Source organism: Manacus candei, unplaced genomic scaffold, assembly GCF_025592945.1.
Source record: "Manacus candei isolate 608988 ecotype Guabito, Panama unplaced genomic scaffold, ASM2559294v1 h1tg000044l, whole genome shotgun sequence".
NCBI lineage: Eukaryota > Metazoa > Chordata > Aves > Passeriformes > Pipridae > Manacus > Manacus candei.
The window spans coordinates 1,848,737-1,872,878 of record NW_026138092.1 but is presented as its reverse complement, the minus strand read 5'-3'; the positions used below and the strand labels follow the sequence as shown (position 1 = coordinate 1,872,878).

The following is a 24,142-nucleotide window of genomic DNA, read 5'->3' as shown; positions in this document are numbered from 1 at the left end:
AATGAAAGGCTGAGACAGCTGTAAAAATTGAGTCTCCACCAGTCTGGCTGATTCAGCAAGGAATTAGCCACGCTCAGGAAGTCCTTTAAGAGATACTCTATTCTGAGGCATCAAACCATGAAAATATGTGGAGCTCCTGTAATTGAGCAGTGCCAAACACATGTCCACATATTAAATACTCTGATTTAAACAGGAGCACAAAATCTCTGCCTCACACTGGAGGCTTCCCAGGCAGAGTTCTGTTCCCTGCACTTTGGCCACAACAACCCCCTGCAGTGCTACAGGCTGGGGCCAGAGGGGCTGGAGAGCAGCCAGGCAGGAAGGGAGCTGGGAGTGTGGATGGACAGGGAGCTGAACATGAGCCAGAGTGTGCCCAGGTGGCCAAGAAGGCCAATGGATCCTGGCCTGGCTCAGGAACAGTGTGGCCAACAGGTCCAGGGAAGTGATTCTGCCCCTGGACTCAGCACTGGTGAGGCCACCCCTGGAGTGCTGTGTCCAGTTCTGGCCCCTCAGCTCAGGAAGGACATGGAGGGGCTGGAGCAGGTCCAGGGAAGAGCAACAAGGCTGGGGAAGGGACTGGAGCACAAGTGCTGTGAGGAGAGGCTGAGGGAGCTGGGGGGGCTCAGCCTGGAGAAGAAGAGGCTCAGGGGAGACCTCCTCACTCTCTGCAACTCCCTGACAGGAGGGGGGAGCCAGGGGGGGGGTTGGTCTCTTTTCCCAGGCAACTCTCAGCAAGACAAGAGGGCTGGGTCTTCAGCTGTGCCAGGGGAGGTTTAGGTTGGATATTAGGAAGAATTTCTTTCCAGAGAGGGTGCTCAGCCATTGGAATGGGCTGCCCAGGGAAGTGGGGGATTCTCCGTCCCTGGAGGTGTTTAAGGACAGACTGGATGTGGCATCAGTGCCATGGGCTGGGAACCACAGCAGGGTTGGATCAAGGGTTGGACTGGATGATCTCAGAGGTCCCTTCCAACCCAACTGATTCTGGGATTCTCTGATTCTGTCTGCACAAAACAATTGGAAGAAAGAAGAAGGCAACAATTTGGAATCTTTGTGTTCAGCCTTTCAGAACAGCGTTCCCTTCTCTTTTTGGAACACACCAAAAGGGCATTTTCTGGCCATGCAAGAGTGCAAAGATTGGGATGACCCTTCTCCAGGGCACTTGGAGAGGAATTGCCAGTCTCACATTCCGTTGCCTCCTCTCGAAGTGCTTAACCTTCTCCTCGCAGTTTGCCTCCAACACCTAATTATGTACAATTATCAGCACTTTGATTGTAGTGTCTTCAATTATATTAAGGGAAAAAATTCTAACCTTTATCATTCTGCAGAGTGAAAGTTGAAAATTTGAATGCTGAATGGAAAAGGGACGAAAATAAATTAAATGCTGTTAAATTCATTATCGATTACCCAACTCCAGGAATTATGTAGGTAAGAACTTGTGCTTTTTTAATACTCAGAAAAGTAATAGCTAATAGATCTTCAGTCAAGTCATTGCAGATAACACTCCCTCATTACTCTGCTGCTCAATACAGCAACAGTAAGCAACTCCAAAGGTTCTGGAGCCCAGAAGTTCTGGTCTCTATTCTCCTACTCTGTATGATAAATTTAAGAGATGGAAAGTTGTGTTATTCTGATCAGCTCCACTATAGTCTTCATACTTTCAGAACTGTCAGTATGTTTTATCCTCTTCTGTGCAAAAAGGTAGCGAACGTGTAATCCAATTTTAATACACATTATTTCATGACCATGTTAGTCTTTATAATTCAATTATCCTCTCGGTGCAGATCCTGTGGAGCTAAGTTCTGAATGTTTTTAGGCCAAATAATTATGCATTCAGCAGTGCAACTGCACAAGCTGCACTCTCATTTCCATGAGCTGAGGTCACTTTACACTTTTGCATGACAGGCCCCTAAAAGCCAGTGTGCTTTATGAAGTCCTCAAGTAGGTTTCCACATAGGCATGAACTTCCCCTGAGGAGACCAAAGGGCTTTTTTTCCTAAATGGACTATATATAAAGACGTCAAAAATCGTTAAGGTATGTCAGGTAAACATTGCTGGGTGGGGAAATGTGAAATCATTGTAGGGTTACGTGCAAAGCAATTTGCCAAGAAGTGCCCTTGATCTGGGGAGTCACTGGCAGTGTGAGCTTGTCTTCTGTTCTCATCACAGTATCTCAACTGTCTGGCTGTTCTGGGCCCAGCTGGAAGGTATCCCTGAATAAAAAGCCTTTTCTGAACTTTGCAGTAATTCCGTTTTCTGGGAATTACTTTTTAAATGGTCTTTTCCATAAATTTTCAAATAAGTTTGGGAGGGTTTAGAAGATAAGACCTTTTTTTTCAAACCTATGTGATATCCTCTTGAGTTTGTAAACATCATCATTTAAGTTTCATACATAAAATTGTACTCACTGCTTTCAATTGGAGCACTTTTAAAGGGGCATTTAATTTTGTATATTTACAGAATAATTTCCAGTGCTATCTAAGACTCCCAACCATAATTTAAACCCTGCTCACATGAGAAGGCACAGATAGACCCAAACTGACTCCTGCTTCACACTGGCCAGATATCAGGCAACTTCAGCTAGAAGTTATAGCTTTGGTGGCATTGCTTTGGGTTAAAAAACCTGTTTCTTTCCCATTTAGGGAAAATGAAAGGATGGAGTAGACAAAGAACATATAAAGATTTCCTTTCTCTTTTTTTCTTTTTTTAAAAAATTATGTTAGATTTATACTGCCAATTTATGGGTTCCCATGAATTTAAAAGTATTTGCAGAAATGACAGCAAATTTCTCTTTGTATTCTTGGGCTTCTTTAATCTGCTGCCACCCATGTACTAAATGAAAAAAAAAAAAACAGTAAAAAATACTCTGTTATACTTGTGTGTGAGTGCATGGACACTTGGAACTTTTTCCTTTAGTTAATGATACCAAATCTTCATTAGACTGTGCCACAGTCACAGCTGTATATGTTGAATGTCCAGTTACTGTTCAATTACACCACTTTTGAGCATTTTTCTTACTCTGTTTCTTCTTATTCTTAGGAAGTACAGTAATGCATTTTTTGAGTGGTTTTTGAAACCATGTTTTTTTAATCAAAACTTTTACATATGCTGGGCTTGCCTCTTCATTCACTATGTCTTTCAGTCATAAAGTTGAAGAGTATCTGATTTCTCATTAGGTGTTTGCTTACATTTTGTCTTTCTAGATCATTGTTGACGATTCTTTTCATTTTTATTTGAGTAATTTGGACTGAATGTGTGCAATTGAAGCTTTACTCTTTTTGATCTCTTATTTTATTAGGCAAAAATCTATAGCAGGCTTAGTCGGAATGATTAGACTGGAAAGAGAGTTTTCTTTTTTTGCTATTATTCCATCTTCACCCCTCCATTTCCATCTTCCAAAAGAGATCCTAAATCAGAGTTGTAAAAAAAGAACATTGAGTGTGGGTACTGGGAGCTCCATTGGCAGACCCTGTTTGGCATATACTTAATTCAAGCAGTGAATTGCAACACATTGAACTTGGATTTGCCCATATACACACAAGTTTGCTAGAGGAAAAACAGGATTTTTTTTTACCCCATTCAATTCTTATACAGGTGTATGGGCCAGTGTCATTCTATATATTAATACACAATATTCAAGCTACGTAAAAGAGTAAAATCAGATGAAAATCAGATAGATTTTTATTTAAACAGTGCAAATACTAGGCATGCAACATGTAGCAGTGCCTTTTGATTGTATTCTCTGAGATACCACTTTGACAGCCAATCTGTGTCTATGAATTCAGCAGAATTATTCTCAACTTACACAGTGTGAGGGGAGAACAAGGCCTTCCCATCCAGCAGTAGATTAAGCTCTCATATTCACATGAATATGTACACACATAGATATTGATATGAGCATGTAAAGAGTCCATTTTACTTTTTCCAGGTTCTGCTTATACAGATGTTAATTTGCATATTTGGAAAAGGTAGCTTTCATTCTGGAGAAAACTCGTAAAATGCATCTGATTTTATGACTCATAAAGCCTTTGCTCTACTTGTTGTTATTCTACAGCTGAAATAAGAGGGGGGGAAAATCCCTTTCTCGTCTGTCTCTGACATCAGTCACATAACTGTTCACAAAATAAATGTTATTCCTGCACGTTAGCAGGCTGTGAAAGTGAGGCTTGAAATGGCTGCCTGATTACAACCTTAACAGCAACACCTCCTTAATCAACACTCCTTAACTCCCTCCAGATAAGCTCTCTATGATGTTATGATTTATTATATTGACTATGGCTTTTTTCCATTTTGCTTTTTAGGATCTCTTAGAAAGTTGTAATTTAGTTCCTCCCCACCCCCTGCTTCCCCTCAGTGAAGTGACTGCCTTTGATTAGATTTGCTGGGATTTAGTTCAGAGGGAATTTATTTTTACTCAACTTTACTAAAAGAAAAAAGAAAGAAAAAAAAGTGTGAGTCTAAGAGAATGGGCATTAATAGGTTCACTGCCAAACTAAACCAAAACAAAATCCACAGTATTAGATCTTTGATGTCATTTCCTTTAATATTTTACTTACTACATAAAAGATAGGAAAAGAAATTTCTTGTCTTCTAGTCTCTAAATGTACTTTTTGAGGAAAACCTTGAATCAAAAAGATAAGACTTGGTAGATTTTTGAAGCAGGAGAGGCAATTTATTCTCTACAGCACCTTCCAGAATGAACAACTATTTCTCAAGAGTTTTCCACCAATTATAAAATGAAACATATCTTCTTATTTTGAACAATATACTCTTCCTATGTGGAGCAGAATACTTATACTAAAGGACATGTTTCTATTAATACCTAGCAGAGCCCAAGACGAGCTGCAGTACATCAAAATACTATTTTAGAAATAAGAACATAATCAGAAAATATCCCAGACAATTACAGTCTTCTGCAATACATTATTAGCTATAACCTTGATCCCTAACCCTGTCATATAAAAAGTTTACCTGGTGGGCATATTATCATCTATCATTTTACAATGTGATTTTCCCCCCCCCTCAGATTCTATTGCATATATTGTTTTGATGCTTTTGAAACGGATACACAGCCAGACAAACCAATTATCTTACTCCTTGCCTGCTAAGGATGAAATAACCTTATGAATCTTAGCCTATAGGGGACTTCCAGAGCTACCTAAGGATGGGGAAAAGGTTTGAACAGCTTTTTTATTCCCTGCTATTTTTGTGGCCATCAGCATGAGAAAAATGTTATTTGTTATTTGCTGAAAAAGCTCAGGTGTTGGATTGAGGTTACAGTCAGAAATTTTCTTGAGAAATCAACCTTATCTCCATTTCTTAAAATCTGGAGTGAGTACAACAGTTACAGTTGTGAAAACAATTAATTAATGTGATTTAAACATGCAGTTCTATTGGAACGAAGTTTACTTACGGGTGGTATTATGATGCCAAAGATTGTTCTTTGAAAAAACTTCCAGAGAATAATAGTACATCTAAACACTTCCACACTTACCACATTCCTTGTGTGGCTTTAGGGAAAGACAAAGGTGAAAATTTCAACCCTATGCACAGCCCCTGTAGAATGTAGTCATTCAGGAATGATAAATTTGTTACTAAATCTTACATGATTCTACTCCCTTGCTTTGACCATTTATAAAAGAACAGTTACACCCCTGCCTGCAGATATTTTTCCTACATAAACCTTTGTATTCATTATCTTACAAAATAATGAATACATAGAATTGATACATAGAATTCTTACATAGAATTGATTAGGTTGGAAAAGACCTTTGAGATCATAAAGTCCAACCCTTTAATCCATCACTAAACCATGTTCCAAAGTGTCCTACACATCTTTTTAAACACCTTCAGGGATGAAGAAATAGAGATAATTTCTGTCTATTTTTATTTATACAGGTATGTTAGAGAGCACTTTTGTATTTATTATACAACTTGGGGAGTTGATGATAAGAACAGGAAAATAACATAATCAGGAATACTTCTTTAACATTTTAGAATTAGCCAAAGGTATATCTCAGTTTTCTTTCAAGGCTCAAAAGGCCTGCAAACTTTGTTTATAAGGGAGTATTCAGAATGATAGAAACAGAGGTATTGCAAGCTTGATTTTACATGTATAAATTTGCTCTTACATTTTGTCCTATTGTTTGTATCTTTCAAGAATTTTGTAACATTTTCAGTGTCACATAACATATGGATTAATAACACCAGCTAATCCTTCCTCAACCCATTTTACACAGTTTTTAAACATGCTGCATTTGAGGCTTTTTGCTCAGCCTTCCCTGGAATTTGCCCACCCTTTAGGGACATATCTGCTAAGGGAAATGTTTAATGAATTGCAAATCAGAAACATTTATAATGCAGAAAGGAAGGCACTTTGAGTTTTCCCGAGTAAATTACATGGAAATAGGTCAATTACATAATATGAACAACAAAAAGAACAAAAAGAAGAAACCTTCTCTATTACATTGTGATGCAAAGTGTAACAGTGACAGAAGCCAGAAAATTCAAAGATGCAGCACAGGCAAGATGCAGCCAAGATACAGACATCAAAGTCTTAGGATTAAATTCCAATTATGGGTCTTCTTTTGCAAAAGGACTCTCAGAATTCTTAGTCATCTAATTCTGTGAACTCCCTGTTATTACAGTGGCATCAAACCATTATGAGGGAGGCTGGTTCTCCTCGAGGACAATTCTATTTTTAACCTGTTAACAGGCTGTTCTAGGGTGCAGTTAAATTTCTTTGCCAAATGTGCAGATCTCAGTCTAAGAGCTAAGCTTTTATTACAGCTAAAATAAAAATCATGACATAAACATGTTCAATTAAAATTTTGCAGAAGTAAAAATTTTTAAAAAAATTAAATTATGTCTTGGGTGGGATGATCCTCAGTGTAGTTGTCACCGTGTCAATAAAAATGGGAGCAGAAATTTAGATTCTAATGCCGTAAAGGAGTCCTTCAAAACCTTTATTTTCCTGAAAATGAGACTGAAATTACTCCTCAAAGATAGGGATCTACTGCAAGCAATGTGCCTGGGAAGCATCAGTCTTCCAGTCAGGTGTCCAAACTAATCAAAGGAGTCAGCTAAGGAAGGGAAGGGAGTCACAGGAATAATGGATCCTGGTAAAAACTGTTTGGTGGGAGGTTCTGTTTGGCTTTTTCCCCTTTGCAACCACAAAGAAAGAGAAAGGAGAAAAGGTTACCTGAGGATTTATAAATAAACCTGAAATTAATGAACGTGCCTTAGAACAGAAAATACAGTATTGCATTTCCTTTAGCTTGGACTTACAGTATGTATGAATTGGGTAATATTTGCGTTGACTCATAATTGTATAGGTTGGGAAAGACAGTAGCTGGTTTAGAAATATCTGTATTAATAGTATTATTAATTGGGACCAAAATCTAAAGTTTAGACTGTCTTTCACCAGTATAAAACCCCAGTGATTTCTATGTGCTTACCATTATAAATAGGACTTCAAAGCCACTAATGCTATGTCAGACAAGTTAATGACCTAAATATACTTTTTTGAGAAGGATGTGACATCTTGCTCATCACTCATTCACCTGGCAAAACAGATTGTAGTGCTGAGGGCTGCATAAGTGACCTATTACTGCATATATAATGGCTATCATTTCTGTTCTGTGCAGATTGTGAATCAACCTTTAAATCAATTTTTTGCAGAGCTAAGTGGAAAGCAAGCATAAGATAAATATCTGTCAGATGATACACACTTAAGTGATGTTGGTTGGATTGGCAAGAAAGCCTTTGGTGTTTGTAGCACCGTGCCTGGGACACCACTTTTAAATTACTACAAGTGTTTTGAGTGGTCCCCAGAAGTTATCTGAAAACAAGACAAAGGGCCTGGGAGGGGTTAAAACACTGAAAACACCAAAGATGTGCCTCCAATGCAAATCTTTTTTGGTGTCTAACATGAAGATTTTCCTTGTCACTGGGCTAGAGGGAAGATGATCTACCATTTCTAAATTACCAACATTTTTACAGCCTTTTGGGGGTTTACTCAGGTGACTCATTGGTGAAATATTTTATAGATTTTCATAGTTTGTAGACATACAGAAAGACTGTGCAGTACCAACTAGAGAAAAATTAGGAAACAGACTCAAAACTAGTTGCCACAGGATATATTAAGGTGTGAGTTTACTTAGAGCATGAGCTAATTAATTTTAAGTTGTAGCTCTATGCATACTTTTAGTTTTCAAGTAAAGGTTGTAGCTCTATGCATACTTTTAGTTCTAAAGTAAGGTTTTTGGTTTCATTATTTGCTTATTAATTTCAGCCACCACTGTTTTCCTTTTTGACAAGGCTTGAACAGATCTTGTGATTGATTTTTAAAAAATTTGGAGAGCTACGAGCTGAAAACATTTGATGGTGCAGAATGACTTTATCAATAACGCTTTAAACGTTCTGGATATTAAGAGGAGATTGTAAATTCAGCACCTTTCACAGAAAAGAGATTTGTCCAATTGCAAATACATTAGTCAAAGTTTAAAATAGTCGAACTTATTAAAAAAAAAAATACAATACCTGAAACCTTGTGCACTCAGATTTAGCCTGAAGTAAATATTCATAGCTAAGTAATAAACAACCAAAAATAGGTTATATAATAAAAGTGCTGACACCATCTTAACTACATCCTGGAGTTGCAAACAGGGATGCTATAATGAGTCAGACTCATTGTGTCTTTCTCAGACATGGTTTCATTTTTAGAAGTTCCATACTGCTGATGGCCCACATTTGCATTACATAAACTTTCATGATGAAATATCTTCCCATTTCATCTGAAAAGTACGGAACAGGGATCATTTTATATTTAATTAGGTCTGAGTTTGCCTAAAGGCTTTAGGAACTAGAAATTTTGCAAGCTTGTTTTTACAAATTAGTCGTGAAGTCGAATCTGTCTTTTCTGTTTCTCCATCAAGGTAATGTGCTTTGCTCACATTTATCTTTTTTTTTTTTTTTTTTTCTAATGAGCTCTTTCTGATAGTCAGCTGTTTTTTCTGCTCTATAGTTCACCGAGGGCACCATGTTATCTGCATTATTCATTACTGTAACTCTGGCATACCTTGGTTAGAATCTAAACAAAAAACCAGTTTCTAGGCATAACTCTATGTCTTCTATAAAAATCATGAATTATGTAATGCACAAATCTCTCCACAATAACATCACTCCTTTCTCTGTCAAACCAGTTATTTTTATTAAATATTGCTCATTTGCCATATGGACTCCTCTATACAAGTTAATTATGAAACTCAAATATGGCAATACCTCTGAATCTGTAAAAGCATTCTCCAATTAAAACTATTTTAGAACACCTTATATGATTTTTGCACATCAAGAACAAGAGGGTTTTTTTAATCATCAAAACATTACACAAATACCCGTATTTATATTTGCTCAGTGCTCTACACAGAATTAAACATGCCTCAGTGAACAAATTGTATCATTGTTTGAGAAAGCCACAGTAGATGCAGCAACTGCAGAAGAAATGTCAATAAAGAAACAGCTACAAAATTCTTTATTCCTGATTGCCAGTTCTATTCTTAGATTGTTCTTAATGTTGTATATACATATATATATATATATATGTGATGTATGCTGTTGAAATGGGTAGTCTGTGAAAAAACATTCTGAATTTTCTTTCAGAATTGTTCTATTATTAACACTGCTGAAATTAAAGAAGATTTCTTTTTCATTGGAGCAGGGTGATTTGCCTCCAGGAGGAGGAGAATATTTATGTGGTTGGGCAGGTATTTGCTATGATGAATTAAAAAAATCATTCCTGGTGGCACTGAGCACACTTTATGCTAAAGCATAAAAGCCTGATATGTAGCACATTGGAAATCAGCCTAAGCAATAGTTGGTAAATAGCCACATCCTACCTGCTGCTGTGACATTTGCTGAATGCTCTGTGTGTTTAAAGAGTGCTTCTTAATAATAAAAAAGTAGAGTTGCCTTCAGGAATGTCCTCCAAAAGGCCAAGGTTCCCATCACGTGTAAAATGTGCTCTGCAGTTCTCAGCTGCATTTCATGTGTGTTGAGAATTCATGGTGACCAAAGAAGCTTTATGATAACAAGATTTTGTAGCATCCTGGTCACAAAAAGGAGTGTTCTGATTCAGGACAAATGTTTGGCTGCATCCATATAAAATCCTGCATAGGATTTTTTTTTTTAAAAAAATCCAGATTGTGGGACAATACACAGTGATAATCAAAATTATATTCTCCCAGAAGTCTGATAGTTCATTAGAAACTGAGCTGAGCTTTTCCCCCCGTTGTTGTCACCTGACTGTTCACAATAACCCAGTGAAGGTGTGGAATGTGCTGACTGAGGGAATCACAAGGAAAGGGATGGTAGTTCTGGTGTTTTCCAGTGTCACAAGTGCTTAGTCACTGCGTGCTCTCTCCATGATACATGACTGGATGGATCTGTAAACTGGCTAATTTTATTTTCCTAACCTAATAGATAACTTCCTTTTCCTGTCTTCCAAAGCCAATTAATAATATAATTGGAAAGTATTCTAAGATACACTCTTGAGAGTGAAGAAAGGCAGAAGGCTCTGATGAAATGAGAAATGTCTGAAAGAAAGTACTGATGATGTAATGCATGTGGTCATTTATAAGCCTTGGTTCTATCTGTCACTTTGATAAAGAGGTACAGCCTAAACACATTTAGATGTTTCTGTGAGACCATGAGCATCATTAAATACTTCTAGTAAGATCCATAGCACTGCTATTGAAACATTTGATCAATGAAATGGAAAAAAATATATAAAAACCTCCTACGAATGATCCAAAGGCCAAGAGACATTTTAAATGATGAAAAAAAGAGGCTGCTGATACTGTGTGATTCTCTCAGCTTTTGAAACCGAGTGTAAAAAAGATAATGCACATTTTAATAATGGCACATATAACAAAAAAAGCGTATTTTACAGAAAGAGTAACTATCCAAGAACTATTAACCATGAAAAAGGATTGGCATTATGAGAAATAAGTATATTTCACACAACAAAAGGCAATTATAGTACATATATAAGTGATATTCTTGATCAGCATTCAGCATAGACAGTTATTTGCACTAATCTTACCTCTTTTTATTGTCAGCATCCTCCATTATAGAAGAATCATGTAGTTCACAAACAGTGCAGAGAAAACACATGTAAATGCTGGTTTACTGTGGTAAATAGATGAGGTAGATATTATTTAGTGTCTTTGATAAAGATGACACAAAATGCACCCTCAGCAAGCAGAGACTGTGACTGAGATGCTTGGAGGGCAAGGCTGCTGTGAAGAGGGACCTCAACAGTCTGAAGAAACAGGCTGAGAAGAGCCTTGGAAAGGTAAATGCAAAGTCCTGCACCAGGAATAGTGTAAGTCATGTAACAAATACCTGCTGGACACCAAATGCATAGAAAGCAGTTCTGGATGAAGGGACATGGAAGATCCCAGCAGACAAGATGAGTCTGTGATGTGTCCCCCAGCAAAGAAATCCAGCACATCAGCAAAAGCACTGCCAGCAGGGGAAGAGAAATGAACTCCTGCTCTGCTCCACACTTGCCAAACTGCATCTAGAGTGTCACATCCACTTGTGGCCTCCAGCAGAAAGACAGAGCACATCTTATGTGGAAGAAAGTTTGAGAGACTGTTCTCTGACCGAGAGGGTTAAAGGAGGATCTTATCACTGTCTTCAGCTCCGTGGAAGGCCGTGGAGAAGATGAAGCCAGATTCTTCTCAGGAGTGCACATGGACACAAATTACAGCAGGAGAAATGCTGAGAAGATGTCAGGAAAAATATTTGGAAGGAGGTTGTCAAAACCTGAAAGGGGAGTTCTGGGTGGGTGTGGAATCTCCACCCCCCGAGATCTCCATATCTCACCTGGGATGATTGGATCCAGATTTCCTTCACTCTGAGCTGTGAGATCAGACCAAATGATTCCCAGGGATCATTTGCATCTTAGGTTATGCTGTGAAACTATTCCAGGACTGGGAAACAGATGTTATAGTTTTTTAAAAACTGACTCTAATAAGCTCCTTGTCTCACATTTGCCAGAATTTATAAATATTTATGGAAGAAACCAAACATTGACAATTGAAGACACTGGATCTGAAGACAGTGCCAGATTCTGGAAGCTTGAGCTAGATATTTGGTCTAGACACAACAGACACCTTTTTAATAGCACAGATAATAAACAACTAGAAAAAAAGTTACGGTGAAGAAATTCATTAATATAAATCTTTAAATAAATATTAGATTTTTTTTCCTAAAGATAACCTGTTGTTCAAATGGGAATTAATTCAGCGAAATTCTGTGTTTTCCTTTAAACAAGAGGTCAGATTAGGTGATCACAGGGGTTCCTTCTGGCTTTAGAGAAAATGAATCTGTGATCCCCAAGTCCTTCTTGAACATCATAAGGTACATGACACACATGTTCCAACTGAGCACTCACTTTTTCAAAGGGTTCCCCTCTGGATTATCTCAGGACAAAGATAAAGACAAAGAAAGCTTTTGAACATGTCTGAATGGGAGCTGTCTACTTTATCTTTTAATCTAAAGGAAAATAACTTATCAAATGGGTAAATCTGAGGTCAGAGACTTTCTGGAAGCTGCCATTAGGATATTCTCCCTAACTCTGAGCCACTGGCATAGTCAGCTATAATTACCAGCAAGGCTATTATGCATCCACAATGACAAGCCTGTATTTCTACCAAAAAACTACTCAAGCTTTAGGGGTATCCTAAATTAGCTTTTTTTTTTCTTTCCCCTTGAGACCTTGAGAATACTTTGGATGATGAATGAAACATCCAGCCCAAAAAAATGTAGCAGAAGCAATGAACATATTTCTGTTGGAAAACAGAGAGTGACAGACCTCTTTTGAAAATTAAATACAATTCTGCACCAAAGTCTGTTGAGTATTTGAGCACTGATATTTGGACTGAAGGACCAGAATATTTTCAGTGCTTAACAGGCATTCCCCAGCTCTTGAACTAAGTTTATGAATTTTCTTAGAGAATATAGAATTCAATATATGGATTGGTATGCTGGAATTCTTTTTGATGTACTAACTGTCTTTTTGCTGACCATTATCTGTCTGTAATAAGGAGTATGAATTATCACATATACACCTTTTGAAAGTTGACTTGCTTTTGAGAGACATTGCACAGACATGGTAGTGTATTTTAAGCACTAAGTCATTAACCTGTAATGGTAAAATATTATCCAGCACTCCATACTAACATTAATAGTATTGTAATAAGTTATCTCAGTATCTTTGACATATAGAGAAGAGCTACTAAATGCCCAGGATTTCCTTCTGGAGATTGCACATGCAGTGATAAAGCCTATGTAACCTGAATTATTTGATGAGGGACTGATCTGGAAATAGTTGCTGAGGGCTTCTTTCATCTCTTGTAAAGCTCAAAAGAGGCAGAAGTGAAAACAGGATGAGATTCAACTAAGACAAAGATGGGTGATAACAATAGCCTGCATCCCCAATTACAAGCGAACGCTTAAGAACTTTATCTGACTTTTTCTAATTGCCTAAATACAATAAAAACAATATTAATAGTTTTGATGAGGACTTTTTTCCCCCTGCAGGAAAAGAGAAATTCTATACAACTGATGAAGCTGATGTCAAATAAATAATACTGCAGGTCCTCCAAGCTGCAACTCTCATTGTTAATCTGAGGCATTCCAAAGGGGGCTGCATTATCAGGTCTTTATATTTTGAGCTAATAGAGGCATAATACCAGAGCAAAGCAACAATGGAAGAATATACAGTCCCCTGTGACTGCAATTGAAGCTCTAAAAACCTGTTTTTCATTTTTAAACTGTTCCTCTGGGCATAGGTAATGTTCAGAGAAGCATTTTAAAGAGAAAATGAAACTTTAAAAGCTTTAAAATGCGGTTGCAGGGAATCCAAGATGTGGTCTGTGACAACTCTTGTCTTCCTGGCAGTCTTATGGGAAACTGCAACATTCAGAGCTTCTCTTGCTACATCACAACACTTTGGGAAAGGTTGGCCATGGCTTTCTAGAGGATCGCTGTAACTTTGAAAAATCAAAGTACTTTCCGTGACAAAATAAAAAAAAAAAAAGTCTATTTTGTTTGGGAGAAGTTCATTCCAACCAGATCACTGAAGTTTTTTAAGAGAAAGGAAAAAAAATAAAATTGTAGTAAAGCTGAACATAGAAAACAAGTGGAAAAAGGAAGAACTCTGTGTTCCAACTTGAGGTATTCTTACCATGGCACGACTGAGCAATGCCTGTGCCCAGAGCTGGGTGAAGAGCTGACAGGGACCCCACAATGGCAGAAGGGGACAGAGGCGCAGACAAAACCTTTCAGATCTTACACCTGTGTCTGCTTTCTGGAGAGAACTAGATGAATGTTGCCAGATTTTTTAATTTTTATTCGCTCTTTCTATCTTAAACATTATTTGTGAATAACTAAAGGCAAAGGAACCCTGCGAACGCTGGATTTGCAAGTTCTTGGGATTCCTGAGTAGTCGTTAAAACACTTGAAGTCTTTAGAAATCAGAAACTTTCATAATTTCTCAACTGAGCAGCTTCTGAGATCATCCAGATTGTTCTGGGAATTTTCACAGGGCAACAGCATTCTCCTGTTCCTTCAGTGCAGGTCATTAGTCTTCAAAATCAACTCCGAGAGGCAATGGCAGCTTTCAATTTCTTTTCATCTTTATAAAGACTTACCTAAAGAAAGGACCAGTCAAACACAAAATTCCCTCCTGGAACAAATGAGAAGAAGGCATACTATGATCATAGATGGCTCATTTCTTTTGGGAAGGATGGCAATACTCGTAGAACATAATTTCTATCACTAAAATGAAACGGGATAAAAGCAACTTTGAGGCAAATTAAGTTTCAAAACCCTTTAAAATTCTTTATGAAGTGATCTTTAAAGTCTTCTTTGTCCTAAATAAATCCTAATTTGTACACCAATACTTGTACATGTAAGTGAAAGAAGATAGTCATATATGTTTCGAATAGAAAGTTTACAGTAAAACTGTACTACCAGAAATAAAAAGTTGGGAGTCAAAAGCATTTTCTGCAAGGACACACCATTATAGGATAAGAATTTCAAACTGAGATAGAGGGGGGAAAAAAATCCTCTGCAATATGTTTATCTGTGAATGACCCTGATCAACTGAGTTCCATCTGAGGCAGATCATTCCTGAACACGTCAGGGTTGTGCAGGAGACAGGTTAAAAAATGCCTTTCAGATTATTGACACTTACTTTTTTTATTAAAGTTTATTTACAGCTGGGGATAAGAGAACATAGGCCCAGAATTATGGAACTTTTTTAAAAATTCCAGAGATCGTATCTTTGAAAAACCTTTGCAAACTTCTTTTTTGAGTTGGTATTTCTTGCATTAATCCTATCTGAATGGATGTCTTTCAAATGTAACGCTCTAATTCTTTCAAGTTATTATATTTTAATGTATTTTCATTTATGATATGTTTTCTGCTGGATTTCTATCAAAGCCTGAACCTTTCTTGAGCAAAGCATGTGCTTGAAAGCTTTGCTAAATAGGGAAAGGATTAAATAAGTGTAATGATTTAAGTTCTCTGTCTGGTCAGGATTTAAAGGCAATATCCAACATATAGCTGCCTGCCCAAAGGACAGACTCTATTGGAATTACACTTTGAAACATACAGCTCACCTGCAACTATTTTCTGTTTCTTTATAAATCTGAGATTTTCACTGGTGCCTAAAGGTGTGAAGTAAAATTAAAATGCACCCTTGTGTTCCTGAAGGGACATATTCTTCTCTAATCAATTGGAAAAGAATAAAAGAAATCTGTAAAGCTCTAACTCCTTTAAAGTAAAGTTTGCTTTAAAAGAGAAAATGGAGTATATTTACCCATAGGCTGAGCACTAAGAAATGGAGAAGCACACTGGTGATGCTTGACTACTTGCAAGAACAAAAAACAAAGTTTTAAACACTGATTTCTGGTGATTTTTCTCAGCCAGCTGCAGCTGATAGCTATGTCCCCAACTTTTTTTTCTCATTAATAAATATTCAATAGAAGAAAGGCCCAGGTGCAGACACATTTCTGTTCTGAAGAGCTGATGTAAGAATATATGTATTTGTTGATAGTTTCTGAAGGCTGTTTAGAGCTAATGAGGGAAATAAAAGATCATTCAAAATCAGATGTGGTAATTCAATACTGCTAATCATAGTAATTCACTTACATCACTGTCTTGGTCCTGTTGAGCCTCCTTTTAAAATAGGTAATGTTAGTTTATAACTTGCATAAACTGTTGTCAAAAGATACTAAAGTATGAAGCAAGCAAACAACTTGTGGTCCACTGTGGCTCAGAGTGCTGAAGGGACCAACTCTTTGAAACATTCTTCAATTTACAAACGTGAAAGGAAGCTCTTGAGTCTGTCAAAAATCACAGGATGGCTGGGCTTCAAAGGGATCTTAAAGATCCTCTGGTTCCAACCCTCTGCTGTGGACAGGGACACCTTCCACCAGACCAGGTTGCTCAGATGTTATAGTACAACAGGCAAGAAGATGCAGAGCATGTCTTGCCCATAGTTCAGGTTTGAGTTTTCAGAAGGCTGTTTGTATCCAGGAATCCCAGACATGACAAATAACCTCTTGAAAATGATATTTCTGTGTCATTTCCGTGACGAGCGTAGATTCTTCATTCAAAGCACACAGTGAGTACAAGAATTGATAATGACACTTGGAAATACTGATAAGAATAAATAATTAACTCCATAACTATTGAGGCGTCTCGTTCCTGAGTTCTGGCTTTTGTGCTCCTTCTTCTGGGAGGCAGTTCCACAAACACATCATTCTAATAATTTAAAACTGTCTCATTTCCAGTTAAATACATTTCCAACCATCCTCATTTTTTTCCTAGTGACAGCATGTCCTTTAGCTTACGATATCCCTGCTCCAAATTTACTCCTCCAGTGTGTTTTTTCAGGTAGCAGTCACATGTGCTTGCAGACCTGAGTTGTTTTGCTCAGCAAAACGATTCTGACTCTAAAAATCTTGCAAAAACAGGCTCTGCAGTCCCTTGATCGTTTTTGCAGCCTTGCTCTGTCCTTTCTCACATTTAGGATGGCTTTTCTTGGCCCTCAGTGCCTCTGCAGAGTCCAGGGTTCAGATTTTGTGTCCCCAGGTTCTGATGCAAAGGCAGCAGCACCTCCAGAGTGGAAACTCAAGTAGAGTTTCCTGAAGCTTGTTGATGTAAGACCATCAGAGGAGATATTACAGAGGCTAGAAAAAGAAAAAATCTAATATATTTGCAGTGTTAGAGATGTTTTATCACTAGCTTTACATACAAGGAGACTCAATAGGGATAATTCAGCATCACTGCTTGTCAAACTCCAGTGAGGTCTGTGATTTTACTTTTAGAGTTTGAAGAAACAGTCCACAACTTTATGTTTCCAAGTACGTAGCAGGACCTATATGCTATTTTTCAACCTTCTCCAAGCTCTGTGGAACCTAATTATTGTTGGTCTTTAGCCTGTAGTCTAATAATGTAATTTGGAAAATGCAAAAATTCACATTTAATTTCAGAGCAACTTTGTAGACTTCAATTTTAGTGAAAAAAACTCTTTAACCTGTAAACTTGAAAGGAGAATCTGCGTGGGAAGTAAAAACAAGGGACTAAAAAAAATTTGACAGTCATTTCAGTGGATTTACTTTCTCAGAAAGACTTTTTTTTGTATTTATGGACAGAAGGATACCACAGCAGTGTAGATCAAGCCTATACACTGTGATCTCGTATGTGATAAAATATATATACTTACAACAGATAAGTATTTTTAGAGGAATATAATGCACAGCACAAGGCATGACAGGTAAACATAGGAATTACCTTTTGACACTGAATCCATGTTTAAATCAACAGTTAAAGAAGGACATTTTGCAGCTCTTGCATCACAGCAATATTAATAATTTCTTTTTCTTAAAAAGAACAATTCTGTTCACAAATGCTGGACTCCACTGGCACATTATCTAATGACCTGCCTTTCTAGACAAGCTTCTGCCAAGGTAGGACATCAAATGATGCAGCAGAGACCAGGACACTTTTTGCACAGAGCTGAAAGGAATGCTCTTGATCCACTGCAAGCATTACCTGACACATTTCAGAATGACTGAAGAGGCAGTCGGGTTCTGAACTATCTCAACTTATGTCTCCCATCTAACGAGAAGAGGGAACTGGCTTTTTTCTTGCGTATTTTTGTAACCCACCAACTGCTTAGCTTAGCTGGTAGGCACACAAATCAATATTTTTTCATGATGGTGATAACATATCCACTGTGTTCTGTGGATATTATCTTTGGTCTTTTTTTTTAAAAAAAAGATATATAAATCCTACAATTTTGGTGTGTTTTGTGCTGTAAGCAGACTCTTTTTATTAATTTCATTGATTTTCATATGGTGGTGAGGGGTTTTTTTTTGGTTTGTTTGTTTATTTTTTTGTTTGGGTTTTTTTTTTTGTTTTTTTTTTTTTTAAAGTTCTTTAATTGCAGAACCTCTTTTGGAAAGCACTGTTTGTTTGTTTACTTGGTAAAGGAGGTGGTGATCACAGATATTGTGGCAATGAGAGTCAGGAACAGCTTGCTGGTGTCCTGGCTCAGCAGTGCACAGAAGTTATGTTTGAGCTGCTGAGGATGGATCTTCAGCTCCCATAAATTGCCACAGCTCTTCTGATATCAGCACTACAATGACAAGTGATAATATGAGGCTTTGCCCCTTGAGCCTGATATGAATTCAGTGATGCCATCGTCTGAAATTATGACATTGTCTGAAAGTTATACCACTATTAGTGTTATAATCCTTAAAATTTGTTTTTCTCAATTCTCCCGCTGCCTGAAATTTATGGATCATTTTCAATCTCCATCCTGTCATGCATCCAGAATTATTCCCTACACTGTTTCTCTTCCTTGTCTTCTTACTGCTCCCAGTGTTCAGCCCACTTAGAAGTGCACCCAGTCCATTACATACCTATGTTCTGTGTTGTTTTGTGTAACTCCCGACTCTTTTTGCTTACTTTCTGATTTTTCTTGGCTGCCAAACACAAGGTTAAGTGCTTTGTGGATGCTCAAGTTGCACGTAACTAAATAACAGGGGCAGGTCAGGATGAGGGAAGAACAAAGGGATTCTTTCAGACCTGACAAAGCCATTAAGGGACCTTTTGTGAGGACTCCTTGTGTTTCCCTTCCTCAGTCGTCACTCAGGCTGGTGAATCAGGACGATGCCCATGACCAGAAGATGTGGGACTGACATCTAAGCAGCCTGGAGGACTTTGTTATTCAAACCACGAGGTGAAAGACCAGCAGCAAACCACCTGCCCACCAGCCAGGAACAATGTGCTGGACAATGGACATGGGCTGAATGGCCCATGTGAATTCAGGATGGTGCTTTCACAGCTTCATCCATTACTGGCCAAAACCAGTCCTCCAAAAGCTACAAGGGTCATTTCAAGGATTTTGAAAGGTATTTTTGACACTGGTTTTGATATGTAAAATCCATTTTCAGGTTTGCAACTCACCAGAATGGATTCCATTGAACAAAACGAGTTGGCATTGAACAGTCAAAAGCTTTCTCAGTATTTGCCTCACTAAAATTTAAAAATAACGACGTGTTTGAATAGGTTCTTTTGGGATAATAATGGTGAGGGAAAGGTTAATTAATTTTAATTAATATTGTTTTTAATTGTTGCTTTGCCTGCCTTTGAAGGCCAGTGATTTGTTCTCATGTCAATGAATACAGAATGAAATATTTAAAATATAATTCAACCCATAGTAACACACTACTCAAAGACAGCAAAGTTTTAGAAGTGATCAGTTGAGTTTTTTACATGTTCTGGTAAACACCAAATTATTACACATGAATGTAATTATAGAGATGCTAGAAATCAGTGTCTGATCCTGAAAATAATATAAGGTTCTACAAACCTAAATCTAAACACCAGAACCTGCTATATTAGTACAGTTCTTCATTAAGAATTGACAATAGATTGATTAAAATAAACTTAAATTGGTGCCATTTACTGTGGATACTTCCCCAAATGACTGGATTATGAGTGTCTTCAAAGACTTTGTATTTCTCACAAAGATAAAGAATTTATAATGCCATCTATAACAATGACGTCTGCACTGAAATATATATAGCAATTGTAATAATAGCTTCAGATTAATGCAGTACCTGGGGGTTGGATACCAACAAAGCTAATGGAGGTTGGCATGTATCATGGCAGCAGTGCTGCCACTTTTGTCAGGCAAAAATGCCCACTTGCCTTGATCATTACCTTATAATTATATTTTAAATTTAGAGAACGTTGTCATGGTTAATTGCACTATTTAATCATCAAACCCCTATATTTTAATATTTAAAAAGCCAAAAATAAAAAATGCGTGCAAGGGAAACTAGTTTCAAAATCAAAAACAAAGGCAAGGTTTTGCTTTCATTAACTGAAATCAGCTAAGCTCTTTTATCTCTTTCTTCCCACCGCAATAAAAGACGACCTGAGCCCCCTTTGAAACCAGCACAGTGTGATCTGAAGAATGAAAAAATGTTGATTGACTGGCACTGCATGCAATAATTTGAAATGAGTATAATCTTTTCAGGTAAAAATGGAACAGTGCACTGTTGGTATATTATGAGCATGGGCCCTTCCCACTGCCTAGGGCTGGAGCAGAGTGGGGAAGGTCTGGAACCACGGCCTGGCAAATCTGACAGAATCATTTTTTTTTTGCACAGTTTCCAACTGATCTGCAGTGTCAGACATTTTCTGCAGCTGCACCAGACCTGCTGCTGCTCCCACAGCTCTGGGGTTTTGCTGCTGGAGCCCTGCAGGGATGCAGCTCCTGCAGGCACAGCAGCATCCCAGGGCATCCCGGGGCATCCTGGGGCATCCCAGCTCTCTGGCACGGTGTGTCCTCACAGGAACAGCTGCTGGGCTTTGGGAGCTGCACAAATTTTAGGTGATTTACCAGCCTTGGCCACTTCCATGTTTTCTCCCTTATTAATATTACAGCAGGATAATCTGCAGGCGAGGGCCAGGCACAGGCAGGATGCCCCACATGAGTTGCACGGCTGTGCCTGCGGCTCCAACAGCTGCAGCAGCTTTAATGTAGATCTTAAAACCTGCACAGAGGGCTGCAGGCTTGGCTTCTCCTGCCTGGGTTTCAGTGCCTCTGTATTTTTAGGCCTCACCCTCGCTAGCTTGAAAAAAAAGAGAGAAGACTTCAGGAGTCTTGCGTTTTGGAAAGGTGATGATTTTTTTTTTCCTATTAATTTGCTCAAAACTCCAGATGTAAATTACCCATAGAGTCAAACAAACAAAAAAAAAGAGCTGAGGAACAGGAATACCTGTTTTATTTACCCATTCAATCAGTGAAATTATTGTATTATAGACCCTTTAGGCCTATAATAAATATCAGACTTTACTTTCACAGATATTCACTATTATACTACAGAAACAATAAAGTTACTAATATATTATATTAATAATATATAATATATTTTCATATGTTATATATAATATATTATTTACATTAATAGATTATATTAATAATATATAATACATATTTATATTATATATAACAATATATTACTTACATTAATAGATTATATTAATAATATATAATATATATTTTTATATATTATATAATAATATAATATATTATTTACATTAATATATATATGTTACTTCTTTTAAACCAAAATATCTCTTCCTTTTCATTTTCAGTGAAGCGAGTTTAAAAAACTGTATGAATATTTAATTTGAAAATAAACATTAAAATAGACACAATAAAGTACTTTTTCAATAATGGAATTGAAAAATGAAATATCTCAAGTAGAAACTATAAAAAACACTTTGCTAATTCTTGCATTTTAAACTCCTTTCATAGCTGAAAGGTTTTGAAATCAACTTGGGTTTGCAAAACCTTTCCTTAACTCAAAAATTTCAGATGTAATTTTTTGCGGAGTTCAGTCAATTTTTGCTTTTAATGGTAGAATATGGACTGGCACAGCCTCGAGTCCTTTGTTTTCTTTCACTTTTTGCCTGTTAAATTTCCAGGTTTTGATTTTATCTTTTGTGCATGCTAATGTTAGGTTTCCAGAGTAATTTAATAAGCACCTGCTCAACAAGACATTATCTTACCCATTGGAACGTTCTTCAATGTTGTTTTTATCCTCCTTCCTGTTCCCCACTTGTCCCTCAGGCACAGGTGCTGTTTTGTTCCTGTTTAGCTGCTGCAAGTCCTGGGTCAGTAGAGCTGATTTACTATAATGTTACAATAAGAAAATGGTATTTGAAAATATGGATATAGAGAGATAGTTATACAGATCTCAGAAAGAGGGATGCTGCAAAAGCAGGCTGCTGGCACCTATTTCTGTCTCATAGGTATGAACCGGTAGCCAAACCAGAGATAACATTTCTTGCAAGAAAAACAAGATTTCATGACAGGGAAAATATTTTTTCTGCTAAACTCTGTAAAGCTCATTGTACAACAGAGATATTGCATTTCACCAGCCTCAATCAAGGCCATTGTCTTGAAGGGCCTCCAGTCTTACCCCCGGCAAAGATTTCATGGCAATTAGTCTGTTTAAACAGAGCCATTGAGAGTTTTCTTTGTCACAGGACTTGTGGAACAGGCCTGAAGGCAGCTCTCTGAGAGCCAAAAGATAATAATTTCACTGCACAGCAGCATAGTTCAACTGCAAGGTAATTAAACCAAGTGTTGAAGCCCTATCTGACAATTGGTGGGGTGGAAATCGGAATGGGAAGGTCCTGAAACATTTGGAATTGCAGATTGAACATTGGGTAGGATTTGGGGCTGAGGTCTGAGCTGCAATGTGTAAAACTGCACTGGCTGCTGATTGAACCTCTGTGTGGAGCAACTGCCTGAGGAGATCTCTGCCTTACTCCTGAGGGACACTGAGGGGTCAACAAACCCCATGGAACCCTCAAAGCAGCAAGTGAGCAACACACCATCAATGGTCTAGAACCTATGAGCACCATCAATGGTCTAGAATCCATGAACACCATCAGTGATCCAGAACCTATGAGCACCATCAGTGGTCTAGAACCTATGAGCATCATCAGTGATCTAGAACCTATGAGCTGCTACATGTCATCTCTTTGCAGAAGACTCTGTTAACAGGCATGAAGAGAACAGGAACAGCCCCAAGATCCACCAGGGCAGTGTTTAAAACGGTGTGAGAAGTTTTTGTATGGTCAGAGCTCTGGTGTGTTTATCAATAACATCAACAAGCACACTCATTTTTATTGCTGAAATATGATTCCATATCAAGCTATCAAAATGCCATTAAATGTTCACCAGCTTAGCAAGGATGATCTTCTTAATAATGCAGTGATTTTCTTCATTTACAGTCATTAACATAGTGACCCTTCTAGATGATTGCATCTGTCACAAAGATGCAACTTGTATAATGGTTCAGAAATCAAAACCATCCCCCTCCCCAACAAAAACTTTAAATTTTTTAAAATTTCTGGAAAATGTCCAATACAAATATACTTTCAAAATATACTTTGAAAAGATGGTTCAATTAGTACATAAGTATATTGGAATATTTCATGTATTTACAGAAATATTCCATGAGCTTTTAATAGTGAGTAGAAATAAATTATTGCATCCTTACTGTCAAAGCGATTTCAGGTTTTGTATTCATCCTCTGTTGAGCCTTTTAGCTTATTTCAGTTTTTAAATCACACACAATAGAGCTTTAGGGGCCTGCATCTCTGTGATTTATAATACAAAGGAACAATTATTTCTGCAGGTAAGACTGTGCTTTTTGAAAAAGGTAAGATAAACAGATGTGCCTAAAGCATCCTTAGAAAATCATGGAGAAATGGCTGAATGTATTACAAATAGCAATAATAATAAAAAATACAGCCATCAACTGTCTAAAGTACTCTGTGTACATTTGTGTGTCTACCCCTACAACTCAAGTGGCTGTAAAAAACCTGAGAACAGAAAGCCAAAACCTTTTGGATAATCCCTTAAGCCCCCAAACAATAAACAGGAACAGGTTCTGACACGTAATTTATCAAGCTGTGAAGTTTCTATTCTTATGAACAAAAACCTAGTAAAACAAAAATAAATGAATAATGG

At 37.5% G+C, this 24,142-nt stretch overlaps 1 long non-coding RNA gene across 1 annotated transcript in view; it reads left to right on the top strand.

Annotated features, from left to right (window-relative positions):
- LOC127474798 (uncharacterized) overlaps window positions 1-24,142 on the top strand; it is a 652,309-nt gene that overhangs the window by 460,425 nt on the left and 167,742 nt on the right. The window contains exon 2 of the long non-coding RNA XR_007905983.1: window positions 367-959. This is a non-coding gene — a long non-coding RNA (uncharacterized LOC127474798). The remainder of the gene's footprint in view (window positions 1-366; window positions 960-24,142) is intronic.